We start from the raw sequence: 18,473 nt of genomic DNA, 5'->3' as shown, positions 1-18,473 counted from the left end.
TCAAATGACCGTCGAAGTTAATGTCAACAAATAAGTAAGTAATCGTCTTAACCCTCTCCCCATATAACGACAGTAAGAAAAAACTCACCTCAGTACATGTTTCCGAACAGTTCACATTCCTGGCATTACCGTACGTATCGGTAAGTACTCTTCAGAACGCCGTACTTGCTAGGCAACTTCACTGGCAGATAAGTAATACACCTCTGCGGAAGTGTAGGAAGATTGAATTCTCTAGGCTCATCGACTAGCCACGTGACGGCATACAGCGAGCCATGACACACTTTGAACTGAACACCCAGTATATTGTCGAAACTGAACGTGAATTAGCAATATGTAATTAAATTTAATGCTATTTGAAGGTACTAAAATTTTATCTCTGATTTCAATTGCGTTTTATATGAACGAAAGAAAATCAAAGGTGGAATAATTTCAAAAAAATACACGAGACAAATATTAAGTATTAATTATTCAGTAAGATAACGGCATATATTTTCGTTACTTAATTACATATTTGGGTCAGCTACGGTAATGTATACTTAATAGGTAAAATTGTGTGCAGTGCTCAATACTCCAAATTGAATAATTAACAAATCAACATCTTAAGCATAACTTGTGGCTTGTACGCCATCCCAAACCCCGAACTCCACCGCTCTTAGCGTGAGATCTTAATTTGAGGAGCTTATTTTCAAAACTTAACATGTACATTTTTAAAAATGCTACAAATATGCATCTCTGTAATAAACGAAGATTTTTCTTGAGTAAAACTTTATAGGCTACGATTCGATTGCAAAAAAGAAATCGTTAATATTTTGTCATACAACATATTTTTTTTAATTCCAGAGAAGTAAGTTTTTGACATCTAAACTGTATTTAAATAGTATATTGGATATGTTAAGTTTTGCAAAAGAGAAAAAGCTCGTCTTATATACTCGATCAGTTTTGGCCTAATGTTACAAATAAAAACAATTAACAAAGGTATCTCATTCATAACGTCATATAAAACCAGATTAAACTCTGAAGTAAATACATAATTGAAATAGGACTACTTGATCTAGAGAGTATCCGTTTTTGGTGCAATAATAATTATTCGTTTAACATGTTTGTAAATTAGTCTTGAATACTTTGCGTTGCTGGAAATGTTGTTCTTCCTGAAATTCAAGAGCCCCATAAATAATTAAAAACTTACTTATAGTAATAGGCCTAGGCCTACATCCGTCATCAACGCACGTTTTAAATAATATAATAAGGCAATACCTTATTTGAAATGTATTGTTTGGTGACACAGCCTTCTTCCAACTGAGAGTAACAACCTTCAGTTCTTACAAATATATTCTATTTCAGACACTATTAGTTCTAATATAGTACTAAGCTTAAAAGTAGAATGGTAGCGAGCTAATCTGGGGATAAATCTTCGAACACAAATGACCTACGTAAACTCCGGATAGGGCCCTAACTGTTATTTGTTTAGTTTGTGTAATTTAATATCGAAAATGCAAATTAATAACCTGAATGAACAAAGTAGCTCGTGTTCGGATGCAGTTCAGCAATGAATACAGAATTATCAACTTACAATCCAATACACTAGCAATTCAATACTAAGTATGGCGTAATAATTTTAAATGTAAGCAAGAAATACTTACAGTAATAACAAGAAATAACGTGAAAATCAGAAACTTATATCTAAATTACTAAAAACACTTAGGAATGAAGTTTCAGTTAAAATTGATGAAAGAGGAAAAATGATGTAACTTTGTGAACAAGATGTAATTAACATTGCAGTTTGTTGTTTTAGGAATCATTAATTCTGGGCGTTAATAATGAAATAAAGAGTAATAAACTCTGTAAACCACATTCCACTCACATCTTACAGCTACTGTTCAAAATGTCCATCATCAACATGCGCGCAACTTTCACATCTTCCAGTCCAATTATGACGAACTCTGGCCAGTAGTTCCGAATTTCTTCCACGACCCGAAAAATACGTTAGTGAAGAGTTTCAATATTCGGAATGTCCGTACTATAAACTCTCCTTTTCATATCTCCCCCCCCCCCAAAAAAAAAAAAAACAAAAAAATCAAGTGGATTTAGATCTGGTGTTCTAACAGGCAACTAACTGGTCCAAAACGTCCAATCCATCTGCAAGGATAAGTACGGTTGAAATGGTCACGAACTGTAGGCCTACACGTAGAACGCGGTGGGGCACCATAATGTAAAAACCACATGTTCCTCCTGATTATTAAGGGTACATTGCCTAGCAGATCTGGAAGTGTAGCTTGCAGGAATGCTAAATAAGTATCACCATTTATCGCGGGTAGAATGTAAGGATCAATTAAGGAATCATTGACAATTCCTACCCACACATTTACAGCAAATCTCTGTTGAAAAGGATGTTCACGTGTTCTGCAAGGATTCTCTTTTGCCCAAGTATGACTACTGCGAAAGTGGAAAAGACCATGTCTTGTATACACGTGGCTTCATCAGTTGCCAAGATTAAGTGCGGAAAATCTGGGCCTCGTTCAAGGAACCAATAACAAAATTATAATCTCGAGGCATATGTATGTATTATTTTGATCCACTTTTTGATACACATTTTATTGCATATTACAGTTGAATTGTCTCCATTCAAGACACCATACTGGAGCCTAAGTCACAGATGGTCCAGCAAATTACAATCAGACCTACATTTTATATTTTAATAATTATTGACCACAGCTTATATAAACTTTTATTCTATTTTAACTTTTTAATCACTTTAGAGTTCATAATTGTTTTAGCAGAGGCTCATAACTTGCTTATTGTTCACATTGTATCACATAACACGTATGTACCAACACTTATTTATATGTATTCTCAGGCTTAATTTTCTGAAGATGGCTCCTTCGGGCCGAAAACGTTCAAGCCAATAAAATTTGACAAATAATTTCTTTATTTGTTATGTAGATAAGCATAGACGGATCCTGCTCATGCACAATTCCAGGTGGTATTTGTTGCATTTTTATGGTCCTTATCGTGATCTTGGACCGTATCGTCGTCGTGGTCCTTATCACGATCTCGATCCTTATCGTGGTTCATGTCGTGACCCTTATCGTGGTCCATTTCGTAATTACTATCGTGGCTCTTATCTTTGTCTACATCGCGTTTCTTATATTGGTCCTTGTTTTTCCTTGTCATGGTCCTTATCGTGATCCTTATTGTTTCTGTCGTGGTCATTTTTGTCTTTGACATGTCCCTGGTAGTGATCTTTGTTGTCTTTTTCGTGGTTCTTGTTGACATTTTGATCGTCCTTATCGTCTTCCTTGCTGGTTTTGTCATGACCTTATTAGGTATTTGTTGTCTTTGTCCTTATCGTGATCTTCGTCCCTATCATGGTTCTTGTCGTGATCATTTTCGCGGCCCACGTCGTGGTCTCTCTCGTCATAATTCTTCTGGTGTTTGTCGTGGTCCATGTCATAAACTCTATTGTGATCCCTGTGTTTGTTATTGTCGTGGTCATATAGTGGTCCTTACCAATATCATAGTTCTGATAGCAATCGTTATCATGGCCGAATGTCGTGGTCCCTTTCATTATTCCCGTGGTGCTCGTCGTGGCCCGTGTCATGATCCTCATCGTGGTCCTTGTCTTTGTCCTTATCCTTGTCCTTGTCTTTGTCCTTGTTGTGGTCCTTCTCATTCTCATAGTTCTTATCGCAATCGTGGTCCTTGTAATCTCTATCATAGTCCTCCTTGTAATCATTGTTGTGGTACTCATAGTGATCCCTATCAACGCGCTTTTCGTGGCCCATATCGTCATCCTTATCGTGGCCCTTGTCTTTGTTTTGTCCTTGTCGTGGTACTTGTTATCTTTGACGCAGTCTTTACAGTGATCCTTTCGTGATTCTTTCATGGTTCTTTCTTGGTTCTCAGCACAGTTCTTTTGTGGTCTTTAACATGATCCTTATCGTAGTAATTATCATTTTCCATGTCGTGGTCCTTATCGTAAGCGTTATCATGGTGCTTATCATGGTCCATGTCATAATCCTTATCGTGGCCCTTGTCTTTATCGCAGCCGTTAGAACGATCCTTTTTGTTTTATACATGGTCCTTATCATTGTAATGGTCTTTATCGTTCCCCTTATCCCTGTCATGGACTTTATAGTGGTATTTCTTGTTTTTGTCATGGTCCTCATCTTGGTAAATTTCGATGCCCTTATCGTGGTCCATGTCGTGGTTCCTGCCGTGATCCTTGTATCGTTTTCCTTACCGTGGTTCATGTAGTGATCCTTATTGTAGTTCTTGTCGTCCATATTTTTGTCCTCTTCGTGGTCCTTATGAAGGTCTCGGATATTTTTTGTGGTCCTTAACGTTGTCCTTTTTGCCTTTCTAATAGTCCTTTCCGTGGACCTTGTTTGTCCTTGCCGTAATCCTTATCGTGGTTCATGTCCATCATCCTTGTCGTGGTGTTTGTCGTATTTCTTGTCGTAGTATATTATCGTGGTCCTGATCTTTGTTTTTATTGTGGTCCTTGTTTGTATTTTTAATAGTTCTTTCCGCGGTTCTGGTCCTTGTAATCCTTATCGTGGTCCATTTCGTGATATTTATCATAATATTTGTCGTGGTGTTTGTCGTATTTCTTGTAATATGTTATTGTGGTCCTGATCTTTGTCCTTGTCGTTGTCCTTGTTGTCATTGTCGTGAACCTTACAATGTTCTTTGCCATCTTTGCTGTGAGTTCACATTGGTCATTTCAAAATTCTTATTGTTCTCCCACTTTGGCGAATGACTTTCATGTTACACGACAAGCACCATGACAAGGATCACGATAAGAACTTCGACATGGGCCGCGATAAGGATCACAGATATGGACGACGATTAACACTACGACAAAGGACACGATAAGGATCATGGTGTGATCCTTATCCTGGTCCTTGTGATCCTTGTCATGGCCCATGTTGTGATACTTGAAACTTTCATGAAAGGTAAACGATCAAGGATGTAAAAAGAGACCTAGACCAGAAATAGACAGACAACGGATAACATTTTGCACTTTAGAGTAGAATGAAAATAGGCCTAGGCATGCACGACCAGTTGTCTTCCTGGGTACGTCGATATCGCGTGTAGAACTTTAACTTTCGACGACCAAGTTTCGTCTCATTTCTTTTTTGGGGAACTGTACATCGTGACGTAAGGATGCACTTCCTACACGGATCGTTTTAGCTTGAATTTTTAAAGAAACCGGTAGTGTAAAGGTAAGTCATAAAAATTGTTAATTATCATTAAAATATTAACACACTGTACTTCCATGTTTTTATATCCCTTGTCTTGACAAGTCGAAAGACTATGTAACTGGCATGAAAAAGTCACACACTGCGGAGTCGCTGACCACAGTTACAAAAACAAATGCCTAGCACTCCTCGGTCCGTGTGTCGTTGAAAGCGAGTTTAACCTAGTTCATTTCCGGGGCCTTGTTGCTGTTTTCAAGTTAAACTGTCATGGGACAAAAACATGAGCAGTTTTCTGTTAAATGCGTGTTTTGACCTAGCAACAGACCTAACTAATGACACGCTCAGAACCGTCTTGCTTTATTAATACGAAACATCACAAACTATACAGATATGCTATGCTTTTTCTCTTGTACTGTAAAAGAAAACATCAATCTTGTATTCAAAATGATACCCAACGATGACCGCGATATTTAGTATCTTATTTCATAGTTTATAGTGCGTATTTCTTTTTCTGTGTAGATGGATCCGCTGGTGATTTTTAATAATAATAATAATAATAATAATAATAATAATAATAATAATAATAATAATAATAATAATAATTTATTGTAGCTGGCAGAGTTAAGGCCGTAAGGCCTTCTCTTCCACTCAACCAGCAAAAAGTATATATACATATGCATGAACTTACAAAGAATTCAACAATTTGATTTAGATGAGAGTTACATGTATACAAGAGTTATTTACGAATTAAACAACAAAATACTATGAACTATTAATTAAACACTGAAATAAACTGTGTTGCAGAATTAGCTAAAATACATAGAATGTTAATATATTTCAAATAATATTAGATAATAGAAAGAGATTATTATGAGACAATTTTGAAAATACAGCAGTATCAGGATGATGTCTAAAGAAAGAAGTAACAATGTAGTCAGTGATAGTTTAAATCAGTATGATTGGAGTGAAATGCTAATAAGGTTATCTTTTAAGCTGTTTTTAAAGGTGTTTATTGTCTTGCAGCCCCTAATACTTTGTGACAAGGAAGTCCATTGACGCGAGGTGGATAATGTAAAAGATGATGAATAACAAGATGTTCTATGAAGAGGCATACTTAGCGTGCCACAGATAAGTGATCTGGTATTTACGTCGTGGTTAGAGTATAGATAAGAGAAACGAGACGAAAGGTCATTCGGTGTTGAAGTGTGCAGAATTCGAAAGACTAAAGACAAAGAGTGTAAAGTTCTGCGTTCCTTAAGTCGGAGCCACGAAAGACTTGCGAAGGACGGTGATATGTGATCATATCGTCGGATGTTGCAGACGTATCTGACGCACATATTCTGAGCTCGCTGTAACTTGACTGACAATTCAGAACTTAGGTCACTTAACAAAACGTCACAACAATCGAAGTGCGGCATTACTAGGGTTTGTACTAGGAATTTAACAAAGAATTGATTTTATTGACAGTGCGAAGTGTAGTGGAGTCTTCCGTATTTCATGCAGATTAATGTAGTAATCTTTGAACAATATGGATCAGCTTGTGGAATGTTATTTTATTTGTGTGAAGTGCACATGTTATTGAAATATTAATTTTGGATAGCTAGTGCATTTTAACAGTTGGCCACAAAAACTCTGCTTTAAACACCTGTATTTCCAGGTGAGCCTGATCAATGTTAATACCATTAGCTATATGCCTATGTTGCAATTAATAGTCTAGTTTCTAAATTCTAAGACTTGTATCAGAAAATTACTTTTAAATTTGTATAGCAAGCCACAATGTGAAACCTTATGAAATAATTTTCTCTCATAAGAACTAATCCTCAGGCAAACTGGTTTTATTCAAAAGTGTCTAAGTATAGGATCATATATTTGGTGAAATCGTTGCTAGAAGGAATGACATTATAGGAATTAAAGTTTCGGATGTGGTAAAACTTCCTTATATTTACATTCATAAAGAAAGCAGAAGCCAAGCTTTCAAATATTTTACAAATGACAAATAGTAAAATGTCGGTCTCAAACTCTTCCATAATTTTATCTTAACCAATTAAAATTTATCAATAATAGTCACAAAACATGTTACTGTTTCTGATGAAAGTAAGTTAAAGGAATGATTACGTTTAGGTACATTGATATTGATTTTACTAGTTATGTAAATATTAAATTATGTTTCATTTAACTACCTTCTCAACTGCCGAGATTATGTCAACGTCGCCGGTGTGCCGGAATTCATTCATTCATTTATTCATTCATTCATTCATTCATTCATTCATTCATTCATTCATTCATTCATTCATTCATTCATTCATTCATTCATTCATTCATTTTATTCCATAGATCTTACAGGAGCAATGAAGCTTTAAGATGTGGAACAAATCAAATATTTTACAATATTACAATTACAATTTTTACAAATTTTTATAGTTTTACAATTTAGTAATTTTCTACAATTTTGTGCAATTTTTTACAATATTTTGGCGAGATGTAGTGAGATGAGGTGAGATCCGATGATTCGCCAAAATATTATCCGGAATTTGCCTTTTGGTTGGGGAAAACCTCGGAAAAACCCAACCAGGTAATCAAATCAAGGGGGGTTATCAAATCAAAGGGGTTGATGCCGAGGACTCGCCATAGACCATCCGCCTTCAGTCCACGGCTGTCCCGCAGGAGTTCTTTTACATGCCAGTAAATCTACCGACATGAAGCTGTCGCAATTAAGCACGCTTAAATGTCATCGTCCTGAGCCGGGATCGAACCCGCAACCTCGGACATAGAAGGCCAACACTATACCGCTGCGCCACCCTGGCCGACTACCAGCTTTGTTCTTGGAAAGTTGTAGGCCTATAATAAAACTCAAACTACAAGATCATATTCTAAAATTCCTTTCGTGGAAATAATTTACTACCAGCTAAGACCCGAGGAAAAAAAAAAAAAAGCTCGTTATAGTGTAGCTTTTATTGAACAGGGAAAATCACACACCAGAATTTTCTTGGCAAACAATTTGAAGCAATTGTATAGTTGTTCAGAAACAATACTTTTCGTGTCCTGAAAATAAAATTAGGTATAAATAATATTAATAGTGAAATTTATCGGAATGTTTTATTATCTAATACTTTCCCTCTATAATAAGCCATCCTGAGTATTCATAGTATTAGCCTATATGATTAGCTTTGAAGGGCAGTGACTGAATCTCTAAGATCGCCGATTTGGGGTAGGGCAAATATTTTTCTTTAGATCTTCCTTTAATTTCATTCAAAGTGTCTTTACAAATCGTTCGAAATTATTTATACCGCATAAACCTTTTTAATGTCATTCCCATACAATCCCCTTAACAACTTTTGTTACACGGTCTGAACATAATTATAAAATCCAGTGTTCTCAATTTAAGTTTTAATTATTTAATTAGGCTTATTATAAAGTTTCCTTTTATTGAAATCCTTTTCATTTTTATTTATTTATAAAGGTAAAGGTAAAAAGGTAAAGGTATCCCCGTAACATGCCATGAAGGCACTTGGGGGGCATGGAGGTAGAGCCCCATGCTTTCCATGACCTCGGCACTAGAATGAGGTGGTGTGGTCGGCACCACGCTCTGACCGCATTTATAGTCACTTTAACTCCTAGGTTATTTCTTGACTGCTTGTTAACTCAGTTCAATGTGGAAATGCTTGTTGTTTTCTATTCTAATCGGGGTCCAATCAATTTCATTTAACTGAAAGTTAGTTATATTCAAACGAGAAAAACTTCCATTTCTTTGGTTTACACTTAAACCTAGAACCTCCCGAATGCGAGTCCAGTGAGTTACCAATGATCTATCTCGTTCAGTTATTTTAATTTTATTATCAACTAGCCTTACCCGTGCGCTCCGCTGCACCTGTTAGAAATAAATACCGTATAAAGTAATTACATAATTTAAATAGGACGTTGGATCCAGGGAACATACGTGTTTGATAGAAGGATAAATCGTTTAATATGTTACTTATTTTAAATTGTATTTAAATAATTAAAATGCGAACATTTTGATCCAGAGAGCAATCAGAAGTTACGGTAATATCATTAGAGGATTATGTCCATCTAGAGAGACTACACTTTCCAATGGTGAAATAATAATTAATTATACAAATCGGTTAATTTAGCTTTCGATATTTCATACAAACACAGAAACATTCTCTGTAGTATATATTATTATTTTTTATTATTTTAATGTAGCCTACCGAAGTACATATTATATTTCCATGCAGATATTCTGCGTTATCATACGATGAAAGAGTAATGGAACGGAGAAAAATTCTCTCCGGCACCAGGATTTGAACCCGGGTTTTCAGCTCTACGTGCTGATGTTTTATCCACTAAGCCACACCGGATACCCACCCTGGAGTCGGACAGAATCGTCTCAGTTTAAGTTCCAACTCTTGGGTTCCCTCTAGTGGCCGCCGTCTGCACTACGTCATAGATGTCTATGAACGTAGGACTGAAGTCCACACATGTGCTGAGGTGCACTCGTTATGAGTGACTAGTTGGCCGGGATCCGACGGAATCAGAGCCGTCTTAAATGCGTCTTTACGCATATCATATATATTATTATTACTTTTTTATTATTTTAATGTACCGAAGTACATATGATATTTCCATGCAGATATTCTGCCTCATCATACGCAGGGGTGGGTATCCGGTGTGGCTTAGTGGATAAAGCATCAGCACGTAGAGCTGAAAACCCGGGTTCAAATCCCGGTGCCGGAGAGAATTTTTCTCCGTTCCATTACTCTTTCATCGCATTCTCTGTAGGCTATGTTTCATAGCTTTCGATTGTTGTTATCCAAGGCCCCTTATAGACGTACCGGTAGTCATTTGTTTTCATTTCAAAACACCGCCTTAGATGGCATTGCATTTTAATTTTAAAACTTATTTATCTCATTGAATATCAGTCCTATCAAAATTTTGCAAAGAATAAAACTTATCGGAAATCATTTTCAAAGAAACTTTTGGTATATAACATATTTCACAGAAATCAATAATAAGCAAGATATTTAGATTTATTTAATTCAGGCCCCCTTATAACCCTCCATTTAAATACCGTATTTTGAATGTCATATAGCCTAAAATCTAAGATACAGCGAACTTAATTTATATTCCAATTTTCATATAAATCGGTTCAGCCGTTATCGCGTGAAAAGGTAACAAACATCCAGACAGACAGACAAACATACAAACAAAAATGTCAAAAAAGTGATTTTCGGTTTCATAGTGGTTAATTATATATGTTAGGACCAATTATTTTTGGAAAATCGAAAATTACCAGAACAATTTCGGCTACAGATTTATTATTAATATAGATGTTTTATAACATTATGTTTCATGGTCTGCTTTGTCTTCAACTTCAGCTTAAAACTGAGAAGATTATAAAATAAAATATACTGAGCGAACCAATGGGCAGTCGACCGCCAAACAATTCTGACAAGATTGGTCTGTACACGCACAACCAGCGACTGTTCAGGCGAGCATGCGGTCAAGCTAGCTTTCCTTGAGTGTGTGTGTAGATATTAAACGAGATGGCTTCACTGAAGTAATTTATTCCACAGAGAGTTTTCAGGATTAATGTGTATTAACGAAAACAACACCTGAAGTTTAGAAACGCTTCAGAGTTCAGTTCCCCGGCGTTATGGTCTCATACTGTTGCACGATATACAGCGTGATGAATAAATTACGATAGACGGAAAGTGTTAAAATAAATCGCTTCGATCGCTTCGGTGCACCCCGCGAGAAACGGATGTTTGCTATGGTTCCGTGCAAAGGGCTACAAAGTTATTAAAGTTGAAATTGATTGAAATTATTGTGACGCAGGAACTACGACCTGATGATCCCAAAGAGAAGAGTAGATTTTGTGAGTGGATTCCAAATAATATGCGTGATACAGATATAGACCCGAACACTCCTAAATGGAACTAGAGCGAGTGATGCTTTCCTTCATCCGCAGTGCTAAATTGTATAAAAGAGAGCAGAAATTTAAGTTTTATTTCTTCCCTGGAGTAACAACATACATCTTGAAAGTCTATATTTAATAATGTGTTGCGGAATCAGTTGCTGGTGCATTTGAGAATGAGTTGATGTTGCCGGGATGTCTTGTTTTACCTGCCGATAGCACGTACACCGCGTGAATGTCGACTGCTAATTGGTTTACTCAGTAATTAGTTTATGCCAAGGATAGGTACTGTACTTAGTTCGATGTGTGAATTTTCACAATATAACTGGGATTTTCCGGTCTTTGATCGGGTCAAAAATCCTGATATAACTGATATTTAACCCTTGCGGTGAATTTCGACGAAGTCCGAAGGACCTAATTAGTGAAAAGCACTCCCTTCACTTCCATGCTGGGGCCTCCTGGGATCTTTTTAAGATGCGAAAGAGAGAGTGGTGTTCGGAAAGCAACGGGAAGCTACCGATTTTATCTTTCCCAAGAAAAACTGCAAATATGGCATGATGAGTCTTTCGTCGGTAAAAGATTCTGGACGTAAACCATCTCTCATTCGAATACCCGGGAGGGGGATACTAGGGAAGGACACATTATGAAGCAACCCAACAGAGAGAAGAAAGGAAGATTGAGGATTAGAACGTGGAATGTAAGGACTCTTCTGCTAGCAGGTAAGTTGGAAAACTTGAAGGAAGAAATGATAAGAAACAGAGTGAATGTGATGGGAATATCAGAAGTGAGGTGGGAAAATAGTGGTGAGTTGGTAAGTAATGAATTTAGGTTGTCTCATTCAAATGGAGATTGCAAAGGAAACCATGGTGTTGATGTATTACTGGACCACGTGTGAAAGATATCAGTGCGTTATGTAGATGAACGGGTAATAATGGTGAGACTACAAGGGAAGAAGGCGGACTTAGTGCTAGTGCAAGTTTATAATGCTACATAATGGATTAGCTTACACGCAGATCTACCACTCTGATTGGGAAAATGCAGGAAAATTAAATAAGGTACAAACGGACTTCCTAAAACGAATATTTGGAATTGGCAGAAGCACAGCTAATTGCGGGGTGCTAAAGGAGTTTGGGCTTCAAAACGAAGCAATTCGTATGAAAGTTAGGGTAATAAAATACGGGTTAAAATTATATTTGAGGACCATCGCTTTTACGGTCGATTTGCTACAAAGTTCAACAAAGAGAGGAGTGGGGAAACGGGTGGGTTTATAAACTGCAGAGAGGGCTATATCATGTAGGAATGGGAAGGGTGTGGGAAAAAGGGAGAATAACGGAAGAAATATATGGCGTAATGTGAAGATGCGTTTAATTGATATCGAGAGGCAAGAGATTGAGCTCCAATGTTCGGAAAAGTCATCAGTACATTTACAATCAGATCTCAAGCTTAACTGGTGGAGGTATGACTACATAAATTCTTGTAACAAAGACAGCAGAGCAGGTTTGGCGTGGCTAAGATTGGGGGCATGGAAGGGTAATAAAATTGTCAACGAAGAAGGAGAGCGCCTTTGTCCACTGTGGGGAGAAAAGGACTCCTGGACACATATTTTATTACAGCGTGTCGAATTGGAACGTATCCGGAAAAAATATCTACCACCCTCGATGCTAAGTAAGAATAGGAGTTTGCTTGCATGTCTTGACCTCATGAGGAATAGAGAAAGGGATCAAAAGACTGGATTGTTTCTCTTGAAGGTGAGACAGATTAGAACTTCAGTTATTGACGTTTCTGATGCGAACTGACGAAAGGATACACAATTATACAATTTTATGCCTGTTTAGGTTAGGATATATTATATAATGTGTTTTGTTTGTCTTTTTTATTTTAATCTGTATGTTCTTTAGAGAGTGGTTGGATCCAACTATAGGTGAGAGGGTGAAACTTACAATTATTACTTGTTTTATGTAGAAAGCACGTAAGGTCAGAAGATCCGTACATTGGATTTAACAGAAAATTATGGTAATATAGCATCTGCATGTATAACATTACTCAATAAATCCATCTAGCTATAGTGGATTACCAGACGAGCAAGTGGAAGAAAGTGATGACAAAATAGAAGAGATAGTTGAGAAAGAAAAGAACGGAGAATGCGTAATCCTAATGGGCGACTGGAACGCAGTTGTAGGAGAAGGAAAAGGTGGAAGAACAGTTGGGAAATATGGATTGGGAAAAAGAAATGATAGAGAAGGATCTTTGGTGAATTTCTCTAAAAGAAGAACAACGATGGTTGGAAATAGATTATTCCATCAACATAACGAAGAAGATATACACGGACATGCCCAAGGGACGAAAAGTGGTATCAGGTAGACTATATACCGGTACAGGAAAGATTCCGAAATTGCTTAAAAATGCGAAGACTCTATCAGGAACGGATATTAATTTTGATTATGTCCTACTGATAGGTGAAGTAGATATTCGACGAGGCAATTGAACACGGAAAAACTGAAGAAAAAGAGGACAGAAGAAAATTTGAAGAACATTTTCAAGAGAAAACCGCTATTCTAGAATCCACACGTAAGAATAGTACCGGTAATGAGTACTGGACTTATTTAAAAAGTTGTATACAGAAAATAGCAGAAGAAACAATAGGATACACAGAAGGTGTGAGAAATAGGAATCCTTAGATCACAGGGAAAATGTTGGAGAAGATGGAGGAGAGGAGAAAATGTAAAAAAACATCAACACAGAAGAAGGTGGAAGAAAATCGGATGAAAGAAAAATTTGAAGAAATAGTGGCTCTAGAGAGAATAGGAAGATATGATTTAATGTACCGCAAAGTGAAATGTTTCAACTTCACAAATAAGAACAAGACTACATGCGGTAGATAAAGGACGACAACAGAAATGAAATGACAGACAAACAAAAAATACTAAACAGATGGACGAAATATGTAGAAGAGTAATATGAAACAAGGAATCGTTCGGATTACTTAACTATAGAAGACGAAGAAGCCGTATCAAAAGACGAGAAAGGATTTTCAATTTCAAGTGAAGAAGTTGAACTAGCGCTTAGGGAAGTGAAGCATGGGAAAGCAACAGTAGTTGATGGAATCCCTATTGATTTAGTGAAATGCTTGCGTGAAGACAAGAAGGAAATATATGAGAAAGGTGAATCGCCTGATTTTTTTACGGAGACAATGTTGATTCCAGTACCGAAGAAAAATAATGCGAAGAAATTTAAAGAGTTCAGGACTATCAGTGTAATATCGCACTCGGCAAAGATTCTCTTGCGAATACTGAATCGACGTTTATATTGAGATGGAAGAATACTTGGAAGAAGAGCAGTTTGGCTTCAGGAAGGGAAAAGGTACGAGAGAAGCAATTGGACTGCTACGGACATCGGCGAAAAATACTTGGAGAAGAATAAAGAAGTATATATATATATATATATATATATATATATATATATAATTTATGGACCTAGAAAAGGCTTTTGACAGAGTGGATTGGAATAAACTGACGGGGACCCTAAAGAAAATTGGTGTGGATTGGAAAGACAGAAGACTGTTCAGTAATCTTTATATCTAACGAGTCAAAGTCATGATGGAAAATAAATGTCAGAAGGAAGTGAAATTGGAAGAGGAGTACGTCAAGAATGTCTTTTATCACCTACCCTGTTCAACATCTACTTGGAGGATTTAGTAACGAATTGTTTTCAGAAGACGGAAGGAGTGATGGTAAGAGGAAGAACAATAAAGTGAATAAGATTTGCTGGTGATATGGCGTTGTTAGCAGAAGAGGAAATGATGCTAAAGAATATGCCACTGGAGCTAAATGACAGCTGTGAGCATTATGGGAAGAAGATAAATGCAAATAAGACTAAGACCATAGTCATAGAAAGAAAAATACAGACGATAAACTAGCGAATTCTAAATGAGGCAGTAGAGCAAGTGAATAGCTACAAATGCTTGGGATGTACTATAAGCAGTAACATGAACTGCAGTCAGGAAGTCAAAATGAGGATAGCAACGGCTAAGGAAACTGTCAATAGAAAAAGGAGCATTTCTGCGGACCTCTAGAAAAAGAACTAAGGAAGAGACTAGTGAAGTGCTTTGTATGGGGTGCGACATTGTATGGGCCAGAATCGTGGACATTACGACGAAGTGAAGAAAAGAGAATAGAAGCATTTCAAATGTGGACATGGAGAAGAATGGAACGTGTGAAGTGGACAGACAGAATAAAAAACGAAGCTGTGTTGGAAAGAGTGAATGAAGAAAGAATGATGCTGAAACTGATCAGGAAGAGGAAAAGGAATTGGTTCGATCACTGGCTAAAAAGAGACTGGCTACTGAAGGGTGCACTGGAAGGAGTAGTGAACGGGAGGAGAGTTTGCGATAGAAGAAGAAATCAGATGATAGACGACATTAAGATATGTGGAACATATGAGGAAACGAAGAGGAAGGCAGAAAATAGTAAAAATTGGAGAAAGCTGGGTTTGCAATGAAAGTCTTGCTCTTGGGCAGAACACTAAATGAATGAATCTCATATGTGAAAAATTCCAACTAAGAAATATGATGACTGAATTTAAAATTCCTGAGTTACTGTTCATTATCGTTGTCATTAACGGCATTTTCATCATGTTAAATATTTATTATTGTGTAGTATAGCTGGTTCTGCATCTTACACTTTCACAAGAGTAAATTTAAAGTAGAGAAATGTAATAGATTAACTGACATGCATTTATTAAGAATTATATACAATATATCAAAATTATGTTAACGCTATAATGGAAAAGAAATTATTTATTTTTCTTAGACGTTTATGTCATTAGTGACAGGTTAACGCTAGAAGAAAGAAGAGTAGTGGGAGGGTTGAGGAAAGCGTTTAGCTCTCCTGGCATAATTCGTAGAAGGTTTTTTTACTTAGTTATTTAACTACGCTGTATAAAACTTCTAGGTTATTTAGCGTCGATGGGAGTGATGATAGCGAGATGGTATTTGGCGAGATGAAGCCGATGATTCGCCATATATTACCTGCCATTCGCCCTACGATTGTGAAAAACCTCGGAATTACCGACCAGGTAATCAGCCAAGCGGAGATCGAACTCGCATGCGATCGCAACTCTGAATCGGCAGACAAGCGCCTTGACCGACTGAATTACGCCGGTGGCCCGTACAAAGTTTGATACAGAGATTTCAACGAGATCCATCATAGATGAATGTATGTGATGCCGTTAACACTACTGAAATAAATAGACCTTACTTTTTGAAGCCACAACAGTGTATTCCGAAAGGTATTTTTCACATACGTTGCCGGGAAATTTCCATTGAAATTACGCTACGCGGAGTATTTTCAACAGGACGGTGCACCTGCTTTTAATATTCTTGATTTTATAGACACCACATTTCCAGGAAGACGGATAGGAAGAAGTGAACTTTTATAATGACAGTTTTACATCCCTGATTTTACGCCCTGCAATTTCTGATTATGAGGTATGCTGAAGGAAAGAGTTTAGCCTGCAGCAGGGGAGTTGGGAGTATCAATGAACTAAAGGAAAGAAAAACAAATATAACTAGGCTTGTAATGTTTGGGCCTGATTACAAATGTTGACTGCGGCATGGTAAATAGGCCGGGAATGTGAGCTAGTTCAAGAACATTCGGGAATAACAAGGTGAACATAAAAAAAATCTAGACAGCTCTTAAAGTAAATATAAGCTACGTAACACTGAAAGATATATTTTTACGTACCTCTCGTTATGTGCAGAAGAATTATCATATAATTCACTCACATTCACTTCAAAACTCTCACCAAATTCCGCTGCAAAAGTATGCGCCTGAGAACGTTTAACTTTTGTCATTATTATTCAGCAGGTACACTGCTTGCGCGTGCTAGAGTACTGACTGGTGAACGGATGGAAAACATGAAACTACCGTAACGCACCCTCTCGGTCCCTAATATTACAAGCCTAATGATAATATATATTGCTAGGGCATAATACTTTTGATCATTTCCAACTGTATATTGTTAAAAATGGAAAACAGATTGAGACCTTACAATAAATATTAAATGTTTTATAGTCAGATGTTTTTTTTAGAGTTGAGTAAAATAATATTCTTCCTATTTAAGTGTCAACATAATTTTTAAAAACCCTGTTCACCTCAGTGCAATAACAGTTAGCCCGTCTGACTATGAAACGAGCGAGTACGGGTTCAAATCCCGATTACTACAAGTTACTTGATTGAGGGTTTCCCCCAAATCCACTAAGAATGGTTCACACCTGCGGAGTAATGGTTAGCAAGTCTGATCGCGAAACCAGATGGTCCGGGTTCGAATCCCAGTTGGAGCAAGTTACCTGGTTGACGTTTTTTCCGCAGTATTCCCTCAACCCAATATGAGCAAATGCTGGGTAACTATCGGTGCTGGACCCCGGACTCATTTCAGCGGAATCATCACCTGCATCTCACTCAGACGCTAGATATCCTTAGCAGTTAATAAAGAGTCGTAAAATAATAAATTAATAAAGTGCAAACCCTGCATATGCAACTGTTTCTGAAATTAATTGATTAATTAAAATCCATTCCATATTAATGTCGAATAGATTTTCTAACTCAGTTCATGCAGCACAGTATCTTCTCGAAACGTCTAGAAACATATTTGCTAATAAAAAATCTAAATCCAAATGTCACCATCATCTTGGTAATTCTTGGTGGAAGAGGTTACAAAGTTCCATATTATTTATTATTAATTTACGTCATGCAATATCATTCACATAGGTGTGAAAATAACGTTCTAATATTTATTTCGTATTTGTTTGTCAATATTTTTTTCAGCTCAAGAGACGGTAAAACACTAATATTCTATTATAACCCATGATATGATTACGTAGTCCGGATCAGCTTATTTAATACCCTAAGAATGAAACCTAAACATTTTCCCCCCATTACTTATATGCTAGTGGATTATGGTGATTCTTCAGTTTGCAGATTGATTTTCTTATGCTAATTTCGTTTCGAATTTCGGTACTGAGGAATACTACAACTCATAGTGTTATTCTAACTATTATGTTTGGAGCAGTGACAGCAGTTGTCGGTAGTGCAAATTCTAAAAATTCAAATTGTTCTAGATTTCTGAGTCGATTACAGGAAGCTAGTGAAATTTGAACATAGTTAGTAATAGTTAATTAATATCAGTATTAATATTAATACATAATAGTTATTTTATGTGTTGCGTTGCGTTGTGATTACAATTCCAGATTACAGTGAGATAAGTGTAAAATAAATATAACATACGGTGTGATACATGCACTTGGGTAATCAGTAGAAATACCATTTCACATTTTAATTAATTACTTTCTATTTAGATTT

Source organism: Periplaneta americana, chromosome 12, assembly GCF_040183065.1.
Source record: "Periplaneta americana isolate PAMFEO1 chromosome 12, P.americana_PAMFEO1_priV1, whole genome shotgun sequence".
NCBI classification, from domain to species: domain Eukaryota; kingdom Metazoa; phylum Arthropoda; class Insecta; order Blattodea; family Blattidae; genus Periplaneta; species Periplaneta americana.
Note: the sequence above shows the minus strand (reverse complement) of the source record.